This window comes from Orbicella faveolata, unplaced genomic scaffold, assembly GCF_042242905.1.
Source record: "Orbicella faveolata isolate gen_17 unplaced genomic scaffold, um_ofav_v1 contig_37, whole genome shotgun sequence".
NCBI lineage: Eukaryota > Metazoa > Cnidaria > Anthozoa > Scleractinia > Merulinidae > Orbicella > Orbicella faveolata.
Genome location: NW_028301566.1, coordinates 3,054,902 through 3,068,507, shown reverse-complemented (window position 1 = coordinate 3,068,507; position 13,606 = coordinate 3,054,902). Strand labels below are relative to the sequence as shown.

The window sequence follows — 13,606 nt, the reverse complement described above, 5'->3', positions numbered from 1 at the left end:
TGCATTGTATCGCCATCCTCGCATGGTTCTGCTTACGAAGGAGACAATGTTATACCATGGCAATGCAGTGTGGCGAAGTTTCGTGGCGACGAGAATATAGTTTCTTCCTACCAGCCGCAAATGAATGGGGTTATCGCATTGATGAGTTTATGAGTTTAAAACTTCAATATATCCGGAAGGTTTTTTTTTTAACATGGTTTGAACTTTGTGCACAGCACGTTATAAATATTTAGAATTCTGCTTAGTCTCCATTTGTTTTACCTAAACATTACCAAAGTTAAGTCACCTGAAAAGAGAATGCTGCTCTGCCAGTTTCTAAACCGGTGCCGAAAGCGAGTAGTGAGTTTATCCACCCGTGCAAGAATGAGTATCCTGGATAAACCATTACAGTAATCGTGAACAAAACACATCCATGTGGGAGGCGCGGTGGCCTCATGGTTAGTGCGCTCGTCTCCGGATCGAGCGGTCCGGGTTCGAGCCCTTGCCGGGGACATTGTGTTGTGTTCTTGGGCAAGACACTTTACTCTCACAGTGCCTCTCTCCACCCAGGTGTATAAATGGGTACCGGCGAACTTAATGCCGGGGGTAACCCTGCGATGGACTAGCATCCCATCCAGGGGGAGTAGAAATACTCCTAGTCGCTTCATGCTACAGAAACCGGGATAAGCTCCGGCCTGATGGGCCACTTGACTCGCATGCAGACTTTACCTTTTACCTACCTACTAAAGGTCTTCGCGCCAGATTATATTAGGACCATGAGGAAAAAGTAGATCTTTGCAACTACTATTGAAATCCACAAAGAAAAATGGGGGCAGCCTTGCAACCTTTGGAAGTCTGCCTCCTATGCCCTTAAGCGTATTAGGAGTATTCGGCAGTACCTCGATCAAGCAAGCACGGAAAAATTGGTACACGCCTTTGTATCATATCATCGAAGTTGGACTATTGTAATGGTGTCTTGTTCGGTCTCCCCGATAAAGAGAACTCCAAACTCCAACGCATTCAGAACTCATCGTCATCATCATAATTCCTTATAGCCCTTAGTAGGGCATAGGGCCGCATTCAGATCTCAGCTACCTGATTAATTACAAAACCAAGGAAAATGGAACACAACACTCCAATTCTTCGTAGCCACACTGGCTGCCTGTGCATAAACGTATCGCCTTTTAAGATTCTTCTCATTACCTGCAAGGTTTTAAATGGTCTCGCTCCTAAGTACTTAGCCAATTTGCTAATATTATAGACAACGTCCCGTCAAACGCCACTGACAACCTGCGACTGTACAGACTGGTGTTTAGCACAAAAAAAAACTATGGTGGTCGCGCTTTTTCATCTTGTGCACCCACACTTTGGAATGACCTTCCGCTAGTCGTGAGAAGCGCCTCGTTCGTTGATATTTTCAAAAACTTTTTTATTTAATCTTTCAAGCATGCCAATCTTGTTTTTTGTTTAGTTTTTACGTTGTAATTAATTATTGTAAAGGACCCTTGATCCTAATTATCACTATTTTTTGTAAGACCCTTGAGATTTTTGATATAATGCGCTAGAAATGAATCATTAATTATTAATATATATGTGTTCGAGATAATTAGCCTTGAATCTCAACAAAAATGCTGACATCAGCATTTTTCTGAAAAAAGAAGGAAAGGATATTTTTCACAGATTTACATACAGAAAAACAAACACTTTTACAAAGATCTTAAGACTACATAGTAAATGGTCAAATAAAAACCACGTCTAGTATGTTTTTAATAACAAAATCGTTGCTAGAGCGCTTTTAGCGTTTCTGACAGCCTTCTTCTGGTTCAGCTAAAGTACAGTCTAAATACACCGAATGCAAATATGGCAGACAACTCGGCCGGCGCGCGGCACGAGTCGCGTGAAAGCGAGGTTAGTAAGGCTTTGATGTTTAGTTCTGACAATGCTTGCCCAGAAAAGTCTTGCTTCGTTGTCGATTTGGTCCGTTTTTTTCTCGCCCTCCATACGAGCTTTTGTGTCGTTCCTGATTACCACCAGAGGGGTGGGAAATCTTCCACAGAAGAGAAAGTGTTTTTTTTTGTTTGTTTGTTTTTCCAGATTCCCCGTTCGCCTCTGAGGGAAAGCAGTGGAAGGAAAGGAGCTTACGATCGCCGAAGGAACTGTTTAAGTTAGTTTGTTACATTTCAGGCCTGAAGATCTTACAAAATGTGTAAGCGATCGCATTTAGCTTCAAGCCGTTGTCATTTGGCTCAATGCTTTCACTGGTTTCAACGACGGGGGAAGTTGAAGATCATTCGCTTGGTTATCGCACCGTAGTATTTTTTTCTTGCGATTCCGTGCGAGTGGACGCGGACGTAAACAACTTCTTCTTTTAAAACCCTCAAGAAGAGCTTTTTATCTTTACCGTGGGGAAGGTACTGGCCATGGAAATCATGTTGGAACACCACCAGACCCCCCATAAGCCCGTCTTTAAAACGATTTTCTAAAATCTTCTAGCCTGACATGTAACAAACAAACTTTAGTTTCCGCAGCGATCGTGAACTACTCTTACTCGTCTCAACGAATTGCATTGATCCACTATTTTCCCTTAGAGGCGAACGGTGAAAGATTTTTATTCCTTCTTGTGTCATTCAGAAACACAGCAACTCGTAGGGACAGCGAAATAAAACAGACCACATATGCATCGACGACGAAGCAAGACTTTTCTGGGGAAGTATTGTCAAAACAAAAACTAAAAGCCTGACTAGTCTCGCTTTCATGCAGCTTGTTCCGGGCGCCGACCGAGTGGTCCGCCATATCTGCATTCGGTGTATAGCTTTTACTCAAAACCAGAAACTAATCATATGTGGCACAGGCTTGCCGCGTCCATTAGATAACATAAAAAAGGGGGTAACCACGCGTTTTTCTAAAGTTAACTGAATTGTTTGTTTTATTTTACGGTGCCCGTTACAACTTTCTTGTCACTTCCCTAGTAAATAAAACATTGTTTTGCGCGCAAACTAGACCATCTACAGGCACAGGTCACCCAAGCCTAAATAAGAGTTTGTGCCGTGAGTTTGTATGGAGAACAATGATTGAAATATAAGAGTTTGTATGGAAATTAGGAGATGACATTTAATTCGTTCAATGTATGGGTAATTTACCGAATAAAGACTCTTGAACATTCAATGTTGTCATTTTATCCCATCCTGGGGGGTTTAAGCGAGATTTGAGCGAATTTTGATATATTTGTCCTACGGTGTTATAATAAGAGCCCAGGTAGGAAACTGCAGCCAGTTTGGCGACAAAACCCTCTTCGGTAACAAGTCAAAATTGAACACAAGAATAGCATATACTCACAATGTTTCTCGCTGAACTCACAAGATAAGGCCTGTACTTTCTCTCTCTGCAGTCCAATGAAGTGCACATTCAGTTTTCACCGTGTTAGCTGGGCAAAAAGTTGAAATATGACCGCAAAAATAGCGGAAAATGATGCTCGTAACTCCCAAGTTGATCAGTTTGCTGTCGTCACCGCTCGGCCGAGACTGGTAACCTGGTCATTTACCACCTCACAGGTAGAGGGCACGGAATTTTTGACCTTACAAACTTTGTCTCACACGTCTGCCCGTCAGAAGAACTTTTTGAGTTCAGCGAGAAATATTGTGAGTAAATACTGTTGGAGGAGGAATTTGAAGGTGCATCCTGTCTAATTCCGTGATGGAATTCAAAACGTTCCCCTGATCAACTGATCAACTTGGGAGTTGCGAGCATCATTTTCCGCTATTTATGCGGTCATATTTCAACTTTTTGCCCAGCTAACACGGTGAAAACTGAATGCGCACTTCATTGGACTGCAGAGAGAGAAAGTATAGGCCTTGCCTTGTGAGTTCAGCGAGAAATATTGAGTATATGCTATTTTTGTGTGCAAATTTGACTCGTTTCCGAGGAGTGTTTTGTCGCCAAACTGGCTGCAGTTTCCAAACATGTCTCTTATTATAACACCGTAGGACAAATATATCAAGATTCGCTCAGATCTCGTTTAAACTCTGCAGGATGAGATAAAATGACAACGTTGAATGTTCAAGGGTTTTTATTCGGTACATTACCCATACATTGAACGAATTAAATGTCATCTCCTAATTTCCATACAAACTCTTATATTTCAACCATTGTTCTCCATACAAACTCAAGGTACAAACTCTTATATTACGCTTGGGTGACCTGTACTGCAGGTATATATTTACAGTTGGAATCCAGTATAATTTTCGACAGATAACAGCTAGTTTTTCAGCTGGAAGCCGTTAACAGTGAGTGGTTAGGGATATATGTTGCTATTCTGGTGTGCCTAAGTTTAGTGCAGGTTCATCAAACTTGGTTTGGTCACAGAAGGAAAACTTTGCTCTCATTTCAGTCGTGACCTTGGTAGGGTAGTTGATTACGTCAATGCCAACCCTAGCGTGTGCGTGGCGGTTAAACCATGTCTTGCGTGATGCGCAGAACGTGTGCGCACTAACAAAAGTAGGTACCGGTCTTAAGGTAACCGTTTTAGGAAAGCTGAAATTGGCACTTTGTGAGCTAACCATCAGTAATAACCTACAGGTCTATAACGTGTAAAAACCTTCGCCAATTTCCTCGAGGGAGATACGCTACAGCTATGTGAGTAAACCTTATTTATTATTATCATTATTATTATTATTATTATCATTATTATTACCATCTTAATTTAAAAAAGAAACCAATTACTAGTACTAAGAAAGAATGCGATTTTCTCACTTGAAAGAAATAATTGTGCATATTGTCATATTTTATATCCACACAGTAAGTGCGCCCCGTCAGCATCGTTCCATATCTTTTTGCTCCAAGACGTGGATTACAAAATCGATTTGACAGGCTCGGGCTTTGTGTGTCATAATTGTCACACTGGATACGTTAATGACTCCAGATGTTCAAATTGCAGTCTTTGTGTACCTGGTACCTACAGAGGCAAGCATGACTCCTGTGAAATGTGTCCGGCAGGTAACTGCCAGAATATTGACGAAAAAAATAAAATTCCTGATGCACACTGCCACGAAAATTGTATCTTAAGCTTCGTTCACACTTGGCGCCCGAGCACTGATGCCTGGACACCGGCACAAAATAGTGTTGCGTTCAGACACTGGTAGTCTAAGTATCCAAGTACCATTTGGTGCTCAAGTACAAGGTCGAGACCTTGTACCTGGGTATGGGAACTCTGTATTTAGAAAAAAAAACAAAGGTGTGTTCACATTATTGTCCAGCGAGAATTGTACTCAGGCACTGTGCTCTGGCACCAAGTATCAACATGGGCTTTATGCCTTCTCTGGTATATGGAGCCGGTAGCTGTATAACAAAGTGTATTAACTTCTTCCTCGACTAATTGGTTTTCGGTGGGCAACTGTTCCACAGTGATATAGGCCAAATTTTGTATAAATTACTGTCCAAGAAATCAAATTCTTTAAACAACTCTTCCTCCTTCCACATTTTCTCCCAAACTAGGAGTAGTGAGCCCTAAGCTATCCCTCTTCCGTTGGATGGATTAGATGTTTTATAGCTGGTGGTTGCTGGACATATCGGGTGATGCTGATACAAGAGGGCGCATATGACTTTCTTAATTTTGCGCAACAAATTTATTGGTCATTTTTCCACGACTCATATGGATATGTATGGAATAGATTTGATATATAGTTGATCTTTTTTGGGGGGAGGGGGGTGGGAATCGATCTCTGGTCAATTATAATGCCAGTTTTATCCTGCTTTTCATAGCACCAAATGCTACTCGTCTGTTAATTTAAATGTGGTGACTGCTTTATAACCACCAAGGGCTTTTTCCATATTTATTTTGACCAAATGAAACAATGCTGAAAGGAAAATAAAAAAAAGTAAACCAATTATATAGCTGAAAGTTCACATCATAACTTGATTATTCTGCTTTTTGTTGTTTGTTTGTTTTCTTTTGCGTCACAGGAGGTTTTTACCAGGATCAAATGGGGCAAATTGATTGTAAAACATGCAGTAATGGTACTTTTGTCTCCGAGAAAGATCGTCCTGGTACAAGTGCCGTTAGCTGCCGGGCATGCCCATATGGTAAGGAATGTGTTTTTGGTTCAGCTATTGGCTAGAGTGGTTTTTACTTGAGTGTCGAAAGTAATTCGCATTTCTTTTGGTTTTGCATGATTACGCTAAGCGATTGCTTGGCAAACACACGCAACTTTGACATCCAAAAACCAAGACTAATTTTTAATGATATTCAGTCACACGTTTTCCCACGGTTTACTAGGCTGTCTGTGTAATGTGGAAGCGTGTTTACTTTAAGCTTGGTCTGTGTCTAGACGTTTACCATATTCTTCATTTCATATTAGACGTCTGCACGTAGGTTAAACAAATTTTTATATTTCATCGAATCAAAAGCGAAAATAGTACAGCGGAGTTAACAAATAATCACTCTGCATTTTGTGTCCTCTTTGGCTGAGAGCATACACCCAGAGCCCGTGGACTCCTGATATAGTCAATTTAATTGAATATTCAACATCTACCCGCAATAGCTTTGTTGCAGCAGACATGGCGTCATTGGGCTACGCACTGTCACTTGTGTTGGGAGAAGGAAATTTGAGATATCCCACAATTACCGAAAATAGAGCTTTAGAGGCTACAAATGTGAAACGAAACAAATACCTAGTTTGTGTTAACCGTCCCAGCCTTTGGCTCTATAACCCTCGGCCTTAATCCTGCTAAATCTCATATCCAGTAATTTTGAATGAAAGTATACACATTTGATGCTATTTTGCTATTTAACTGACTGAGATTTGTCCACACTTATAGTTTTAAATAGATTCATTAATTATTTTTCCTTTCATCAGGAACTCTATCGAATGAGACCGCTGGTTATCGTGCATGCAGATGCCTGCGCAATTTATATCGCTTGGATCGTTTTGGAGCCTGTTCAGCCTGTCCCGCCCATGGTTTTGTCTGTGAGAACGATACAGCGATACTTGCGCCGAATTACTTCTGGAAATGGTCTGACCAAACTCTGAAGGAGCGTTATGGGAGCTTTGTTAACAACATCCACACTTTTGGACCTGAATACAACAACACCTTTTCCACGTTTACGGCTTCACTACCAAAACCAATAAAATGTCCTCATGCCAATTCCTGCAAGGGAGGGATTAACTCAGAATGCCAAAAAGGATATAAAGGGATCTTGTGTGCTTCTTGTACAAACGGCTTTTACTTCCGATTTAACAACTGTCTGAAATGTCCACGGTTAACTGTCACAATAATTTCATCCATTTTGTTGGTTGTACTCTTTGTTGCTGTGTTTCTGATGGTTCTTTGGGGAGACTCGAAGCAGACTGAGAATGATCGAACCATTGCAGATATCATCATGTCCTGCTTTAAAATAGTGATTGGATTTTACCAAGTTATTGCCGGTATCTTCTCGGCGTTGGCGAGAGTTCGATGGCCGGTAGCTTTGATCTCTATGGAAAAATATCTCAACTTGTTCGAAGGAAATATTTTGCAGTTTGCCCCATTAAGCTGCATTCATTCTCAATTGCGGATGGATCAGTTTGCCAAATTCCTAGGGATCATTTCTCTGAATGTTGTTGTTGTTTTCATAATTCTTCTTTATCTTTTCCTCAAAAAGAGATACGTCAAAACGAAGGTGGATATTCCTGATAGCGAGAAACTACGTGCAGTTTCAAGTTTGAAGAAATCCTGCTATCGGAACATTTTTCTGTTTCTACTGACTTCTTACTCGACAACAAGTAAAACAATTATTCAAACTCTGCCTCTTCCTGGCGCATGTGTAGAGACGTGTTTCACAGATGAAAAGAGTCAATGTAATTTCTTCCTGAGAGCGGACTACTCCATACAATGTTTTACTCCTCGTCACAACTTTTTCTGGCCCATTGCTGCTGTGTTTGCATTTTATCCTTTGGGATTTCCTCTTCTGGTGTTGTCTCTCATGTACAAATACCGTGAGTCACAGGAAGAAGAAGAAATTTCTTTTGGCTTGAAAGTTTTCTTTGAAAACTATAAGAAGAAATTTTGGTTCTGGGAGATAACAGAGATGTATCGTAAGCTAATTCTTATTTCACTGGTGTTTCTTTTCGGATCTGAAAGTCCCTCTCAAATTAGCTTCACTATGTTAACAGTGAGCGCATTTGGAGTAGCGTACACCTTCTTTCGACCAATAAAAGGAAAGTTTGAAGATCGACTGCAAACGTTTGTGCTGTGGGTCATTTTCTTTGATGTTTGCCTTGGTGTAGTATATACAAACTGGAGACCAGACCACCAGGACCAGATGCAGAACGACTCCGTCGTTTTGAATGTCATTTTTGTGCTCCTTAACGCCTCTGTGTTGTTATTTGCCATTGGTAAGTGCATGGGCTAAAGCCGTATTCTTATTAGACCTTATTGGTATTTTTAGGTACCATTCACTTTCTTTGTCAGTTTTAACTATGTTCGAGCCGTTTTTTTTTTTAATTGATAAAATCCAAGATAAGGAAAAAATAAGGAGAAGGCGGCAGTTCCTAAATAATAATTATTTCGCAATTTCCTTGGAAAACCATAGGAAAAAAGGTCCCGTATGAGGGCCGTACGCGTGGAAGCGATAGGGCTGGAAAAACCGTACGGCCCTACAAGGAACGCGTACGGCAAGATCGATGCGAGTTAATGACATGACGTTTTTTTTTTAAATTGAGGAAATCCAAACTTTCTCAGAAGCCCACAACAAGCAAACAGCCGGTCAAGAAAACAACTTTTCCGGATGAACTGTCCGATAATTTACCTTTGGAAAAAGCAGACTCTTGAGGCGAAACTTCTCCTAGTGGAAAGCATCAAAAATTTCTCTTGGGTCAAAAGCAAGAAGACAACGTAAAGAAAACAAAGCACGATATAAATGTTTTCTTCAGTTTTCTTCGAGTTTCCAGAGTTTCTGGGAGAAGTTGGTTAAATCAGAGACATCACAAACATACCATATGTACAGTAGGATAATTTGCTTTGCGGTTTCTACATCAGTGTTGTTTGAAGAGACAAAACTTAATACGAACACAAGTTCATTACCGTACAGTTCATACAGATAATAAAACTCGCTTGAATTTCCACTACACAGCAAAGCCAGCAAAGTCAGCAAACCCAGGCACTGTTTGCGGGATTCAACATCGGTGTCATTAATATTCAGTTGCTAGTTCTCCTTTGTTCAAGGGAATCCAAGAGGTCAACAAATACCTTGAAACGACGCTGACATTTTATTGAAGCGTAAAGCGAACTTTTGTCACTCGCTAAGTTTTTGATGGTTTTGACATATTTTTGATAGCTTTATGTCAACTTTCTGTTCGTTAGCATGTATTGAAATTGTTGATTTACATTGAAAAACAAACATGAGCAAACGAGTCGTGTTTTTCGATGAATTGTGTGTTTCTTGTTCGACGCGAAGAAATAAATGACAAGTGTTTATTGTAAAATCTTTTTTGTAGTTGTTCCGCGCGCGGCCGTCTGATGTTATGTAATCGCGTCCTATTTAGGTTCTAACAGAATAGTCAACACTTAAGCAATAGAACACTTTTTCCGTGTTTACATAGCCTCATCTGGACACGAGGGTGGTTCGGAGAATTCGAGACAGTTATACAAACCCTCGACTACGTCTCGGGTTTGCATAACTTTCTAGAATTCTTCCAACCCCCGAGTGTTTAGATGAGGCTATGTGAACACGGAAAAAGTGTTCTATTGCTTTTATAAAATAATTCTCAAAAATACACGCGAAGCTAAAACGTCACAACCGTGTTTACATACTCTCATCTTAACACACCTTTCGACCAATGAAAGCGCGCGTAGTCGCTCATGATCAGTTATTTTATAATAAGTGGTCATATGATAAAATGCTTATTGACTGAGTTAGGTCGGGCCGGACGGGAAAATATTTGGCTCGAGGTCAGGACGTACGAAACTCGAGCAAAATATTTTCCCGTCCGGCCCTTCCACTAAGTCAATAAGTACATATAACGTTATAAGACTGTAAAATAAAAGCGAGGGATTGTGATTTAGGCTTACGTAGGGACCAAAAAAACGTTTCTTAATGGTGTGATATGGATAATACTAACTACAACTTTTTTTTTAGTTAAGGGATTCCTTTATGTGCGATTCTTCTGGAGGGCAGTTCTTCTGTGCCCGTTGCGATGGTGGAGTTTCTTTCGCCGAGGAATCGTTTTTCTCAAAAGCAAAGTGGTGGCAATGTTCAAGAGATTTTCCTTTTCTTCCCCAAGTGCAGAACCTTCCGACGCACAGGCTTACTTGATCTAAGAGTATACGTAATGGACAGAACAGACATCACCAAATTAGACAGTGCTACTTTGACATTGATATCGATATGGTTGGTTATAAGATAGTGAATAGTTCAAACAAACCCACGTGTATCAGAAGGTCTTATAGTGGGATCGTGTGGGAGAAGGTACTTTTAAAAAGAACTGTTGTTGGTGACTGACGTTTCCACAAAATGAACAGAAGTCATGTGCAGAGTCAAGTGGATAGTGTTAGTCATTGGATGATGTTATAAGCCGAGCCGTTAATTTTGAAACTCATTGGTCAGTTTAGCCGTGACTGTATGACTGTAACACTTGTGTGAAGTTTGTCAACATTCATTGATCGGTTCTAGCTGCAATTTTCTATTCATCTACTTTTAGGCCAATTAAGTCGCTCTGTTTCAGGGCTGTCCGTACGCGTCGGTTTTGTTTATGTAGTGAAGAAGTCTTTGGTATGGTGCCGGTAGTTGTTGACGTCTGTTAAGAAGCGCTTTACTCTAAGTTGGTTTACCAACTTTCCAGACTCAGTCTTTGAAAATAGTTTGTACTTTTAGCGAAGCATTGAACAGAATCCCAGACAGTTTCTGACGTTTCTCAGTTGATAACGTCCGGTTATGATTGTTCTCATAACCACTTTTCGTCACTTGATTGTGTTCAGTCAGTCCCGTGTTAGGTTTTCTGCCACTCTCATCGAAAGCAGCAGCCTGCATCGTAGTCGGAGCATTTGATTTTGTAAACCGTTCCCTATCTGTCTACACTTTTTACTAGACTGTGAAGATGAATTCAAGGGAAGCTCGCTGTATACCTACAAGCTGGTGCAAGCAGCTCTTCTCTTTGTGAAAGCAATGCGCTATGTGAGCTACTTTCTCGTGCAGGCTGGTTGAATCAACCCTTCTCGTTAAAGGGAATCTTGGCTAAAACACAATTTGTCCCAAATCACATGTTGAGGTTCTTGTTGGATTGTTTTAAGAATTTTCAGTCAAGAACTCTTTGCCGGTCTTTGAATGCTGGGCGTTTTGCTTCTGCTATTTATATTTTTGGAAAGTTTGATGGGAAATTATGACGTCATTGCGCAATTGGCGTTTTTAAAACGCAGCATTACTTGAACCTAGATATATATAAGAAAAAGCTTCTAATCGTTTATAATTCATGATGAATATGTATAGCTCCGGATAAATATGTCCATTTCCAACACGATATCGTCTTCTGTAGGCTCCATATTGGGAACTCTGACCGCATAATGACGTCATAAATTAACATGAAGTAAACATGGGGACGCCCAGGTGTTTAAACTGAAAACCAAACTCTTCGTTTCCGAAACTCTTGAAAACCCAGGATCAGTTCACAAGAACCATTTTTGTATACTTTAGAACTTAAGCTGCTTTTCAGCCAATATTCTCTTTGACTTCGTGGAAGGAAATATGCTGTGAAACAACCCTGCTTTTTAGCGTGTTGATTCAGTGGCAGAAGAGAGCTTAGAATGGAAGGTATACATGAATTATCGCCAGTCGCTTCGCCTGCGAAGGATAAAAATAAGTGAAGTTTGGATCGAGTAAAGAGGAATGTTGTTTTGAAATTTATTGGTACGCTTTCTGTGATGAAAGGTTGTGATACAAGACAATGTAGAGGTGAACTCCTCAAAAACACTAAGTAAACTGAACTAAGGAAAATGTTTGATCGTTTGCTTAATTACATTTAGTAGAATTCTACTAGTATACTAATGCAAATGCTGTAATCTGATTGACTGAGCTATTGCACACTATCAGCCACTAGTGTGCAGTGGCTTGGTGTGGTCCACAAAATTTCAACGTTTCCTCGTTTCTCCGAAGTTTTGAAAGAGCATTTGGAAACAAACGAATAAACAAAATTCCTGAGAAAACTAAAAGGAGGTCATTTACGGTTTCTTGGATTAAAAAAGCTCTAAATTTTTAAAGAAACCGATAAGCGCGCTTACAAAACTGCAAATATCAAACTGACAATAAATTCAGTCCGCACGAATTCTTTAAAGCGTGAAGTTTAATACTAAGACCAGAAAGAGTTGGATCGTTGTTTGAAGAAATTCAGTTAGAATTCTTCTAAAACAATTAGATTATTCGCTCTCGTTTTCTATGAGGCGATAGTTGATTCGGCTTTCGGCCTCATCAGCTATCACCTCATAGAAATCTCGAGCTCATAATCTAATTGTTAATTAGTATTTAATATATCTAGCACGCTTACATTTACTACTTTGTGTATATTTACCGGTGTTACAGAAATGCGATTTAAGCTATAACATTATATTAACGTCAGGTTAAAATTGTAATAAACTATTACAGAATTATTTTGTTGTTGCGTGTTTTCCTGTGGAGTGTTTATACCTTGGTTTTTATGGTGTCAACAAATTCCCATCCTCGTGGTGGGGTTCGTCAGAGAGAGAGGAGAGGAAAAGACATCTGAGCAACGTATCCCGTGGGAATTGAAACAAAAATAAATATGCAAATGGCGAACGAAAAAAGGTAAAGAGAAGCCAGTAAGGGAAAGGCAAAGGCTGTGTAGAAAATTAAATAGGCTATTAAAGCTTCTAATACTTTTAAGTCAATGGATGGTGATAATGACTCCGCGCTGCTTGGCGCCCAACACATTTATGTGGCTTCTCTTTCCGGCCGACAAAGAATTGTTTTAATACAACCGCTTCCGTGGGATAGCGGTTTAGGAGTCTTGCTTGACAGAAAGGCAGAAAAAGGGCGGGACTGATAAAAGTGAAGATAATTTAAAACGTGGCATAGCTGCAATGGCCTTTGTTGCAAGTTCGATATACATATATATTACACAACAAAAAAATGAACATGTCATAAATGTTCATTGAAAATTAGATATTACCCTGCCTTCTTTCCAGTGAATAATTTTGGCATTGTCCCTCGCCCCAAATCTCTCTCCCTTTCTGGATGTATTACGTTCCCCTTTCACTTTTCGAATCACTCTCCTGATAATTATTGCACAATCACTTATATTTCAGTATTTTCTTACGACGTGGAAAACAATACAATGTAAGTTGATTCAAAATTATCCCAAAACAAAAACAAAGGTCAAAAATAAAAGAAATATATATTAAAATAATAATAATAATAATGATAATGATGATAATAATAATAATATTATTATTTTTTATAATAATCAAACTTTATTGAGTACTTTTTCATACAAACCTGAATTTTACATGTATCTGGTAAAAATTCAGAAATTAATAATAATAATAATAAATGATATTGATAATGATAAAACTAATAGAATAACACACAGAAATGCGGGAAAGATTAAAACGAAGAGTAATGTATGTGTCAACAAAATTAATGTAG

General features: G+C 39.6%; 1 pseudogene across 1 annotated transcript in view; it reads left to right on the top strand.

Moving 5' to 3' along the window:
* Window positions 1–13,334, top strand: part of LOC110067937 (uncharacterized) — a 48,046-nt pseudogene extending 34,712 nt beyond the window's left edge. Inside the window, exons 18-22 of the transcript XR_016202851.1 lie at window positions 4,555–4,611; window positions 4,775–4,971; window positions 5,938–6,057; window positions 6,831–8,348; window positions 10,091–13,334. The product of XR_016202851.1 is annotated as an uncharacterized LOC110067937 (transcript). The remainder of the gene's footprint in view (window positions 1–4,554; window positions 4,612–4,774; window positions 4,972–5,937; window positions 6,058–6,830; window positions 8,349–10,090) is intronic.
* The last annotated feature ends 272 nt before the right edge of the window (window positions 13,335–13,606 follow it).